Source organism: Podarcis filfolensis, assembly GCF_964270895.1.
Source record: "Podarcis filfolensis genome assembly, chromosome: 5".
Taxonomy (NCBI): domain Eukaryota; kingdom Metazoa; phylum Chordata; class Lepidosauria; order Squamata; family Lacertidae; genus Podarcis; species Podarcis filfolensis.
This window is the reverse complement of record NC_139608.1, coordinates 20,448,972-20,461,914: the sequence shown is the minus strand read 5'-3', so window position 1 is coordinate 20,461,914 and position 12,943 is coordinate 20,448,972. Positions and strand designations below refer to the sequence as shown.

The following is a 12,943-nucleotide window of genomic DNA, read 5'->3' as shown; positions in this document are numbered from 1 at the left end:
TTTCAGTAGGCATGGTCCCTTTTTAAGAGAGCAACATCTGCAACGACCCTGCTTTTAGAAAGAGCACCACCATAGAAACAATAGTAATGGTACATAGAAAACAGCATGCACCAAGCTAATGATGGTGAATATACAGTCTTTCAAAGACTACACGTTTTAGTTGCTTTGGATTAACAAATATTCACTGAAATCAGTGGAAACCTAGAATAAATGCCAAATTATTCCAACATTTTATTTCATATTTTAAAAACCACAAAGCCTTTTAAAGCTCATAAATTTTATTCTACTGAAAAAAATAGGATGTGCTTGTCACTACTTTAAAAAAACATTCATGCATTTTGAAGGCATATAGACAAGTATTATTTAAGCTTGAACTATAGCTGTTAAAACTAAAATACATGGGATGAAGCTTCCAGTTCTTTCTTTCTGACATGACCTAAAAAGCCAAATGGGTTATTTTAAAATGCACATCTAAATTTCAAATTATTTTTTAACTGATTGGAAGAAAATCAAAATGACCTTCTTACACCTGAGATCACAGCTGCAAGGTGCAATAATTTCCCCATGATATGCTACCAGGATTTCTTAAACCTGCTATATGGTTGGTATTTAAATTCAGTACTTGCGCTAGCATCTTTTAATACAATTTACGTATCTACATAGCTTCTTTATATTAAAAAAAAAAATCAGTGTTCAGGTAAAAACAATTTATGCTGTAAGAGGTTTCATTACCTAAAGGAAATAGATAAATAAAATAGATAAATAGATAAATAGATTCTTTATTGTCATTACACACGTGCAACATTGCACAAGTGCAACGAAATTGGATGCCATCCCTTAAAAACAACAAAAGCAAAACAACAACAACAACCCACAAACCACATTCCAGCCACACCCACACCCACACCCATCAATCTCCCAAGTCACACTATCGAGTTACAGCATTCAAAAGGGCCACAGCTCTCGGGTAGAAACTGTTTTTCAGTCTATTTGTCCTTGACTTGATGTTTCTATATCTCCTGCCAGACGGCAGTAGTGCAAACAGACTGTATCCCGGGTGAGATGAATCCTGCAGGATGTTGTTTGCTTTCCTAAGACAACGGGAACCGTACAATTCTTCCAAGGATGGGAGAGGTTGACCAATAATCCTTTGTGCTGTGGTTATGACCTTCTGGAGCACCTTCCTCTCCCTAGCTGTACAACTGGAGAACCAAGCACAAATACAGTATGTAAGAATGCTCTCTATGGAGCCTCGGTAGAAGGACACCAGCAGTCTCTCACTCAGATTGTTCTTCTTTAAAAGTCTGAGGAAATAAATTCTCTGCTGGGCCTTCTTCACCAGAGCAGTGGTATTTGCGCTCCAAGTCATGCCCTGATCGATAGTTACTCCCAAAAACCTGAATTCCGCCACCCTCTCCACCCGTTCCCCATTGATATGCAAGGGCTGAATGTCCGCCTTTTTTTTCCTGTAATCCACCACTAATTCCTTGGTCTTAGCCGTATTAAGAGCCAGATTGTTCTCTCCACACCAAACACAGAGCCGCTCCACCTCGTCCCGATAGGCGGACTCATCCCCTCCTGAAATGAGCCCTACCACCGTAGTGTCATCAGCAAACTTGATGATTTTGTTGCTGGAATAGATGGCTGTACAGTCATACGTATAGAGAGCATAGAGCAGGGGACTCAACACCCAACCCTGTGGTGAGCCGGTGTTAAGGCTAAGGGCTGTGGACATATGTGACCCTACTCTAACCCTCTGAGAACGTTCTGACAAAAAATCCAAAACCCAGAGACAGGTGGAGTTGGAGAGTCCAATCGCCTCTAGCTTGGACACCAGTCTATGGGGGAGAATAGTGTTAAAAGCTGAGCTAAAATCCACAAACAGCAGCCTCACATAACTCCCCGGCTGCTCCAGATGGGACAGAGCAGCATGGAGAGTGGTGGTGATAGCGTCCTCTGTGGATCTATTTGCCCTGTATGCAAGCTGGTAGTTGTCAAAAGTTGATGGAAGACAGGAAATAATATGACGGCGCACCAGTTTCTCAAAACACTTCATGATGATTGGAGTCAGTGCAACTGGTCTGTAGTCGTTCAAACTACTGATTGTGGATTTTTTGGGCAGAGGGACAATAGTTGACGACTTCAGGCAGGGTGGGACAATAGACTGGTGTAAGGACTTGTTGAAGATCTTAGTAAAGACCCTCGCCAGCTGATCCGCACAGCCCTTCAACACCTTTCCAGTGATGCCATCAGGTCCAGCCGCCTTCCTCGGATTCACCATCCTCAATACCTTTCTCACCTCATGCTCCTCTACCGTGAATGAGGGGCCCCTAAGGGCTGGTGGCTGTAATACCGGCGTCTCAGGTGGCTCCTTCTCGAAGCGAGCAAAGAAGAGGTTAAGCTCCTCCGCCAGCAAAGGGTCACCGTCGACAGCACCAAGGTTAGGTTTGTAGTTGGTAATGTGCTGAATCCCCTGCCACATCTGTCTTGTGTTGTTGCTCCTTAAATTATCCTCAATCCTCAGCCTATAATCCCGTTTTGCCTGTCGAATACCCCTCTTCAAGTTTGCTCTTGCCACACTGTAAAGCTGCACCTCGCCTGACCTGAAAGCCCTGTTCCTTTCCCGCAACAGGCCCTGGACCTCTCTATTCATCCAGGGTTTCTGATTGGGATAAAACCGGATGGATTTGTTTACTGTGACAGTGTCTGTGCAGTGATTGATATAGCACAGAACTGCCGCCGTGTGCTCCTCCAGGTCTGAACGATCGAAAATATCCCAATTAGTTCTCTCAAAACAGTCCTGCAGCTGGTGAATAGCACCTTCAGGCCAGATTTTAACAGATTTTAATATTGTGGGAGCCCGTTTCCTGAGTGGGATATATGCTGGTACCAGGAACAAAGACATATGGTCGGACTGGCCCAAGTGTGGCAGCTGTAAAGCCCTATAGCCGTGATTTACATGTTTGATACAGTACCGTATTAAATGGATTTGGGCACACTTTGGGATGTGGTAGTAACCAAATGAGAAATTGCAAATTTTCAACACATCTGGAACCCAAAGATTGTACATGGTCTACTGTGTACATGTTACATGGTGGCTGGAGGCCCTTCTAGAGCAGTGGTTTCCAAACCTTTTCCATACTGAACCACCGATCTAGAGCATCATTCCACAGTGATGTCAGAAAGGGAATTTCAGCAGTGCCTCTGACCCCTTAACATAGTCTATTCATACCCACAGACCATCTTGAATATAAGAACCACCTCCTGGATCAGGCCAATTGCCTGTCTTGTCTAGCATCTTGTTCTCACAATACATATCTTTCTTGAAGAGTTATATATGCATGTGGTATTGGGGTGGATTATTGCTTTGTTTGTTATTAGGTTAAGCATTTTTGTGTTTTTATACTTGTAAACCACCCTGTGATCCTCGGATGAAGGGCGCAACTGTATATAAATTTAACAAACACACACACTTTTCAAGAGGGACCTGCAACTTCTCTGCTTTGGAGAGGCAAATATTTCTCATTAATTTTTGCCATAGGGACTTGCATATGCATTTGAAATATTCTGCTGTACTTTTTGTTTTATTTAAAACAAATAATTAGGACCTAGCAGAATCCATATTGCTAGATGTATTAATTGTCAGTGTTTTATTAAAAATATTTGTTTTAGAGTTGGTAATTGTATGGAAGCTTATAGCACATAGATTTATTTTAAGAACAATTGGCTGTAGTTCGGAAGACTCAAAGCAAGTAAGAGAAAGTTTGTCATCTTGAATGTAATAAAATAATAAAGGGCTGAAGTAAAAGTTTACATGCTATCCTTGAGCATCAAACCATCAATGAGGATATTAGTAAGATCTAATTGACCGCTTAGGGAAATTAAACTTCATAAGGCACAGCCAAGGACTCTTAAGTTATCAGTAAGGACAGAAGCTGCTGGTGACAGCTGCTTTGATGCCTTTCATTGGCATGAAAAAGCTAAAAATGATGTGGCATAAGTACTGTTAATTTGGTGTTAAATATGGCTGAGAAACATCATAATTTTTTCCGTGTGTGTGTGTAGATAGACAAATAGACAGATAGATATAAATATATATAGATATAGGTACCCCAGGTGCACTACTTAAGTAATAACGATAGTTCTTTGCAAGCTGTTTTAGGGTGTGTGTTTTTTAAATAGAAGGATTATGAAGAACAGCAGAGAAACATTTAGATTTCTTTCTTTCTGAACATAGAACAAAACTTAGGAAATCTAAGTATCTGTACTAAGAATATCTGGTTTCATTTGGCCCTATTCTCCTTCAATTTAGTTTGGCTTGTATGACAAGCTCCACACTAGAATGGTATGCCAAAGCTTATGATCTTGGTGGTTCTAGAAAACAAAACTTGAGTTTTAAAAGGAACATCATTTTTATTCTTCATACCATATTGTCATACTATATTATAATTGCTGGTTTCTATAATCAAATGTATCATAATGTACTAAATACAATGGGTAGTATTCAGCTAAGGTTTACTTAGAGTAGACCCATTGAAATTAATGGACCCAGTCATGTTCATTGATTTCTGTGGGTTTACTACTGTAAGTAAAACTTAGTTGAACACTACCCATGTAGGGTCACAGGTTCGAGTGTCATGTTGGGCAAAAAGATCCCAGCATTGCAAGGGAGTTGACTAAATGATCCTTGTGGTCCCAGTTCTACAATTCTGTGATTCTGTGACAAAATATATGGAATCAGTGCCATCCCCACTTATTAAGAGGTAGAGGAAGGGAGAGAGTGCTGTGTGGTAAGAAAGAGGACCGTCTCTTTTTCTCAGTGCAGCACAGAAAGCAAGCAATCCGACAAGGAGACTGGCAGGCCAGTCGGGAAGGTTTTACACACACTGAATCTGTCTGTGCTGCCAGTTTTCTGCCCCGGTTTAAGTTACAGACTTGATATACACTGCAACTGCTTTCACCCTTGACCATTGGCCATACTTGCTGGAGCTGATGGCAGCTGTAGTCCTAAACATCTGGAGGACACGAGGTTGAGGAAGAATGGTTTAATCACTCTATCCTGCTGACTTCCAAAACAAATATAGATTTTTATCGTAATATAGAGCATGATTCACTTTATTTCAACGAGGGTTAGTGGTAGAAATGGCTATTACTTATTAAAAACTTTAAGCTATAGCTTTATATATATATCCCATTAATAATGTTTTATGTACTTCTTTTATTGATGTTTTAAGGATTTAGGGTATATACAAAAAGAAATAATCTATATCTTTTTTTTAAAAAAAGTTTTAAATATTTCAGTTTGTGCATATTGAGACAAAGGTAGACAAATTATTTTCAAAGATTTATTTGTGTAACTAAAGAGTAGGCAATATGGCAAGATTTTGTACTGCAACATAATATTGTCACTTAATGGTGCTTTTAACTGTCTCTTGAGAGCTCTCAAAAGCCAAATGACAGACTATAAAATGGCACAGGAGTTGATTCAGACAGACACCCATGTTATAGGCCTGTAGTTGTTAATGGAATACTTGAAGCAGAATTATATTGTGTTCAGATGCAGTGTTGTCAGGACCCACAAACTCAGCAAAACCATATTTTAGAAAGAAAGGAAGAGGTTGTGCCTTTTGATCTGTATGAAGTTTCCTTGGCAATATTAATTGCAATTCAAAGTTGTATTTCCAAAGTTGTATTTTATAAGCTTTAAATTATGTTTTTAATTCAAAATTATTTTTAATGTTTGAAAACTATAAGTAGCTTGTTAGATAATACAATACATTTGCTTTATAATACAGTGGTACCTCGGGTTAAGTACTTAATTTGTTCTGGAGGTCCGTTCTTAACCTGAAACTGTTCTTAACCTGAAGCACCACTTTAGCTAATGGGGCCTCCTGCTGCTGCCACGCCGCACAATTTCTGTTCTCATCCTGAAGCAAAGTTCTTAACCCGAGGTACTATTTCTGGGTTAGCGGAGTCTGTAACCTGAAGCGTATGTAACCCGAGGTACCACTGTACTAGAATTGTATATATTTGCTACAAATACAAATTCTTATACAAAAGTATAAGAAGCGATGGAAAATGTTACAATTATACACATGGCATTTTTCTCTTGGCGTACTGTAGCAGAAAACATATTAGTATTCATGGCTGTATTAGGATGTTCTACACTGCCATCAATGCCTTGGAAGGGCAAAATGTGCAACTGGTTTGGTTGGTGATTGGGGACTTCTGGTTGAGTGGTGAACATGCCTCTGAATAATTGCTGATGTTTTACTGGTGTGTCCAGTGTGTTAGCAGGAAGGTTGTTTTTCCTTTGGTTCGAGTAGCTGAAGTTACGTTTTGGCATGTTATGTGTAGATGGTTCCACTGTTATGTCTCATAAAGAGCTGCTTCTGCCTCTTCTACCAACAGCATCTGAATGGGAAACCTATAGAGCCTTGAAACTGTGACATGGAGCCACCTCACAGAGGTGTAGATGACTGTAGTGGTCCCTGCTCCAAATCTAACTCCCCTTTCTGCTACCAAGGTTCACTGTTGCAACGTGGGCAGCTATTGGTGGATTTTTTTGTTGGTGGCGTTTCTATTATTACTATACTAGGACCTACATAATCTGCTGTAATGCTACTTGTGCCTCAGCTGCAAGAGATGACTGGTTACTAACACCCTCTTGCTGACTAATGGCATCTGCCCTAGAAGTGGCATCTCTGTCCTAGAGGAAGAAGGACAGCTTTCCATAGAAGGACATAGTTTCTACACCTGACTAGCTTTGCAGACGGTCAACTCTATAAAATTTTTAGTAGAGTAGATGAATTTTCTTTCTGCCCCCTAATTTTGGAATGGTGACTTCAGTCCCTCCAAAGCACAGTTGCTTGCTAATAGGTTGATGAAGATCTCTGCTTCTGTCTTTTAGCTTTCTTGCCCTTGAACACTTGGGATACTTGAGATGAAAATTGAGATGGAGTGAAGTGGGTATTTTAGGAACCACCTGTTAGAGCCGGTTGTGCCTGTTTACTAGTTAAGGAACAGCTTCCAGTGTTATAATTGTGATAATTATTGTGGATTTTCATGTTACAGCAAAGTACAAACTCTGGATCAGAAAATAATATTTATTTTGGAGTAAAATATTAGGAATGAGTAGAATGTAACACTCAAAGCGTGGAAGTAGGTGGGCACATATTTTTGTTGCTTTGTGTGTGTTTCTAATTTCCCTCTAATGTAGAGTCTCCTGTGTTAACATTTGTATCCTGCCTTTTCCGCAGGAGCACAAGGTGTTGTGTGTGATTCCCCCTAGCTTTTTAAAAATTTATTTAAATCCTCACAGCAGCCTCTTGAGCAAGGTTAGGTTGAGATTGGTGACTGACCCAGGCAGTGAGCAGAAACAGTGGCTTGGTTTGCATCAAACGGTAAGCCAAATTGTGGCTTACTGAGACCATGTGAACATGTGGGCTCCTGGAAAAGAGCTTGCAGCTGCTTTGTTTTCCCCTGATCCTTTTTACTGCTGATGAGCTAAGCTAAGGTCTCATGATTAAGCTTTCTTATTGCTAACCATGATCTTTATCCAAGGGTTGTTTTTTGTCTACAGCTCATGATTAGTGAGGAGAGAGCTTAACCATGAGCCATGGTTTGGATAACATGCTGAATCAAGGGTGGTGAGCCTGTAGCTCTCCATATGTAGTTGAATTTCAGCCCCCATCAGCCCCAGCCAGCATAGCCCAATGGTCAGGAAAGATAGGAGAACAATATCTGGTAGGCCAAAGGTTCCCTAACTCTGTTCTGAGCTCAATCCTGACTTGGTGCGTCATGGGGGCAAAAAGGACTCATGAGGGAGGAGCAAAATGACTGTGAGCTCCTCTTGGGTTGTCTGTACATTCCATGTCTGGAATAAGGGAGAAGAGAAATGTTAATTCTGTACAGTGGTACCTCAGGTTACATACGCTTCAGGTTACAGACTCCACTAACCCAGAAATAGGCTTCAGGTTAAGAACTTTGCTTCAGGATGAGAACAGAAATCGTGCTCTGGCGGCGCAGCGGCAGCAGGAGGCCCCATTAGCTAAAGTGGTGCTTCAGGTTAAGAACAGTTTCAGGTTAAGAATGGACCTCCGGAACGAATTAAGTACTTAACCCGAGGTACCACTGTACTTCATTACTGAAACTTCGTAACTGTACTTCACAACCTTAAAAGTGTGTATGGGTGGTGGGTATGAGACCTTCAAAGTCCAGGGTCTAAAATAACTTTGCTACACAACTGATTTGGGTGTCAGGTCAAACCATGGCTAAGCTTTTTAAAACACATTTTGACATTGTATCTGAATCAAGCCTTTAATTGTACTTTTATATTGTACCTATATATCTGGTATTATTCACTATATATATATATATATATGCTTGTGTATTTCAAAATTATTTTGGTCTCAGTCTATAAAGGGATTAGACAAATAATAAAAGTAATTTTACCTAATTGTATAAAAGTGCTTAAAGCTTGCAATGGTAAGAAATACCTGATTTTTATACACTAAGTGTTATTTTTCCCTTTTTGAATATAGATAGGCATTTCACTTGGTGACTCAATCTGCTACCTATCTATATCAAATGTATGCTAAAAGTTAGTCTATTAAAACTGTTAAGCTTTTTGATTACAGATGAATGAAAAAAGTCTTTCTCTATATAGGCTTCTTGAATTTCTTCCAAATTAGATTTTAAATGCCAATTAGGAGGTTGAATATAGTAAAATAAAAGCAAATACATCCAAAATAGCTTCACCTTATGGCTAGTTAGGCCTTTTCTCTCAAAAGTGGAACCTTTGCTCTGAGCATGGCTTTGAGAAAGATATTCAGCTTAATGAACACATTAATTAGAACCATAACTATTTATAAGATAATTAGAAACGAAGCATGGTAAACTGGGCTTTTCCTGCAATTAATGGAGGATTAATTACTGGAGGTAATGAAGTGGTTTTTTAAATGCATTAAGGTGAAGTACAGAGATTTGCAAGGCTTTGTGATAGTTGCATAATTATTTCAGGCTGTTTGAGCATAGCTCATATGAGATCGCTAATAAGCATCATTGCATCATTATGTATGCACTTAAAAAGACTTACCACCAAAATGACTGCCTAATTATTTCTAATTGGCAGGACTCTGTGTAGTCATTGAGCTGTTTGTAGCCATTTTAAGGTTCATTTAACCATCCTTGGGGCCATGTGATAGATGGAAAAAGCTTCAACTACATGCTGGCCTTGGCTGGCGCCGTTAATCAATTTTGGTGGGCTTCAGTTTGAAATGCATTTGCTCATACAGAGGTCAAAACCTGAAGTAGTCCAAGCAAAGTTTTGCTTTTTGAAATCACTTTACTGTATTCATTAGCAATTAGTAAAATAATTGTGTCTGTCACTATATTTGGATTTCCATATGACTTGGTATTCTTTCATCACTGTCCCTTCTCATGCCATATTAGCTTCACTGGAAACCAAATATTCTTCCAACAGACCCTTTAACAACTTCAGTGAGGTGGCATATGTTCCCATATCCTACCATTCTTCGTTCATTTGTTAGCTTAAACAGTGCAGTACATTTCAACACAGTCATCTAATTTGCTCCCAATTGATTGCTGAGTGAAAGTTTCTACCCAAGGACAACATTTTAGGGCTTTCAATGATATCTCTAAGGAATTAGTCATTAAGCATTAAGAGTGGAAGCAAAAAGCAGTCAAATCGAATTCTGACATTTACCAGAGTTCTGTAGTTAGAGCTATCCATATCCAAGATGTTGACAGCTTTCTCTCTCTCGCTCTCTCATTCGACACACACAGTCAGACATCTTCTGATACATGAAAGTTGCTTAATATCGGCACTTGTTCTAGAAACTCAGTTGTACATCAATGTAAGTGCACCAGTTTGTTTTAAGAATTTGTGAATGCTGGAATGTCAGGTTAAAGTGATTTCTTCACTATGACCTAATTGGTATATAGTTATTTTATTGTAGTTTATCAGATTTAATGTGACATCCCATTAGGTAAGCGTCTGTAAAAAGTTTTCAATGAGTGCATTGTCCTGTTAAACATAATCATGACCATCTGTGGGATGTTGTCAAGGTACATAAGCCATTCATATACCTTTAAGCAAACAGCAGAGAAGCACATTGTAGACTTAATAAAAGAGGTCAATATTATCCTTTCCGTTCTGATAAATATACTTAATTTAATATTAAAACATAAGATTATATGTTCCCATTTAAGGTAAATGTGATAAATAGATTTTTGTACATTTTAAAATAACATTTAAATTGGGAGAGAACTTTGTAACATGCACTTAAACAGTATGACCTAGGTCAGCTAGTAGATTAAACACTATAAAAAACCTCCCCCTCCCCCCAGAGATTCATTTATTATTTGCTCTACAGACACCTCTCTTCAGTGTTCATGTGTTCAAAATATTTATATATAGCTATTCATCCAGGAAGTCCATGGTGGTTAGCATATTTTAAAAATCATCAATAAGATAATATAAACCATTCAAATTGAAACCAACAATTAAACAATAAAAGAGTAGCAAAATGGGATGGATAGCAGCACAGTGGGGGATACCAGTAGTCAGTAAGTAGATTTCATTCAGAATTTCCAAAAGAATGTATGGAATATATGAAAAGCAATCAAGATGGAGGCTGCCTAGCTCCCTCAAGGAAGAATGTTCCAGAGTGTTGAAGCTACTAACGAAAAGGTGCAGAAGTTAATTTAGCCTGGATTTTGGTTCAGTATCTCATCAGAAGATCTCAAGTGCTGGGGGATTCATACAGGAGGAGGTGTTCTTTGAGTTAATCAAGGCTAAGCCACACACAAAACCAACTCTTTGAAATGGGTTGTTGTGACTGGCCCTGACCTCAGAAGATGAACTGGACCTCCCGTTGTCCAAAAACTTCTGGGAGCAGGCAGAGTCCTGCATTGCTGTCCCTGAAGATATCCATATTCCAGGGAGAGCCTCCTGAGACCTACCTCTGGGGATCATCTTCAGGGGCCCTCATGGTGTGTTCCAGTCAGAATGTCCATGAATAAGCGCCTAGTGGTGTCTGAGGGAGAGACTTTCAAGAGTACAGCTACCCAGGCTGTAGGCCCATGATCAAGTCCAACCACAAGATTCCAAAGTTGCTGTGCAACTCAGGAGTAAATGAGTGCTTATGAATAAAGGTACTCCTCAAGATGAAGGACTTGTAGAATACCCTTAAGTACCAACAGCTGGGTGTGGCCAAAGAGGCTGACCTATATCATTCCTTACTTTGAGCTTGCTAGTTGCTGGAACAACACAAGTCTCTAGCTCCTTAACCTACTTTGCCTAGATTGGATCATTTCTGTTGCTGTCACCTGGATTGTTATCATCTAATACTGTCACTGAATCATGCTTTCAGCTGATACTGATAACTTGGATCTGCCCCTGGTTTGTCTTTGACTTTGCACACTTGACCAATCCCACCGTTGGTTGTGTGTGAGACCTTAACCTCCTTGAACTCTATAGGAGTTTGGGGCCTGGAGCAGGATATGAGTCTATGGATCTGGGGTGGGAAACCCTTTTCAACTCAAGGGCTACATTCCCTTCTAGGTACATTTCCAGGGATGGGTAGGACCAGAAGCAAAAGTAAGTGGAGCAACACATGTTGATCAATATAGAGGTTAAACCACCTTCTCTGTGCACTACATTCCTGGTCTAGATCAGGTGCCCATGTAGATGGTATTTTTAAAGGAAATGCAAGATGTGTTAAATGCAGAAAACATTTAATTTTTCATCTACTTTGGCTCTCAGTAGCATCGTGCCTGAGGATAATTTAGTTCTGAAATCAGTTGTATCTAACAAACTATTCTTATTGTTATTTACTTATTATCCACTTACTAAAAAAAATCTTTGTGCTTTAGAAAAGATTAAAAGCCAGAAGGGAAGAACATATTTGATTTCATTTCACTTTTAATTTGTATACCTCCTGACACCCTGGAGAGGTACTGCCATTCAAAGTAGATACTTGTTAGGAGGACAAACTCTGACTTGATGTAAGGAATCTTTTTATGTTCTTGTAGAGGACTCAGGTTTTGACTGCTATCCCTGAGCCTGAGCTTTTAATAGCCATACTAGAGGTTGCTGCCCCACTTGCATCACTAACCAACCCCACACACTTATCAATCTCCCTCTTTTTACACCTGACCAAGCCCCCTTCATCTCCCTTTCCACCTCATCCCCAAAGTCCCCTCCCCCACCTTTTTGTCTTTTGTAGGTGGTTTCCACTGCCTCTGTATATCTTAAATCAGTTGGTAGAATAGATACTCTAATATTCAGAGAATGATAAATGTCAGCAGTTCTTTGTTAGGTACTAGTGAAATACCCATCATTTTGATTGGCAATTCCATAGGATGTCAGGGAAGAAAGGGAGTACTACTAGATCACAAGGATGCCAATGGCAGGGAGAAAGTACTCCCTTCCCCTCTAGGACCTGGAAACTTAGCAACAGGAGTTACCTTATGCAGAGTCAGACCATTAGTCTGTCTAGCTCAGTATTGTCTGCAATGACTGGCAATGGCTCTCCAGTTTTAAATAGTGCTTTTTTCCTCCAGATACCAGGGATAGGGCCCACAAATTATGACATGAAAGCTCAACTGTTGAGCTACATGAGATATGGGAACTCTTCTTCCCCTCCTTGCTTGGAACTTTCCATGGTCAAACAAGGGGAATGGGGTGGTGAGAGAAGCTGCAGGCTAGTAGTGATGACTTATTGTGGGTGAAAAGTGAGACCTCTGGGTTCAGATTCAAGGGCATCCAAGTGCAACAGAGGAAAAGTTCAGTATTCATCAAGGTGAAAATTGAAATGTTCCTAATGTTATTGATTTTAAGTATGTTGAGTTTTGAAAATGTGGTAAACCATCTATGTATGCAGTGGTGCTAGAAATCAGAACTTTAACAATCTTACGT

General features: G+C 39.7%; 1 protein-coding gene and 1 long non-coding RNA gene across 4 annotated transcripts in view; one reads left to right on the top strand and one right to left on the bottom strand.

Annotated features, from left to right (window-relative positions):
• The window catches only part of RSRC1 (arginine and serine rich coiled-coil 1), a 161,876-nt gene that overhangs the window by 18,893 nt on the left and 130,040 nt on the right, over nt 1–12,943 (top strand). The window lies entirely within an intron of this gene.
• Nucleotides 770–1,427, bottom strand: LOC310762522. Its single transcript, XR_014548058.1, has 2 exons — nt 1,141–1,427; nt 770–1,086 (listed from the first exon to the last, which is right to left on the bottom strand). It is a non-coding gene; the product is annotated as an uncharacterized lncRNA (long non-coding RNA).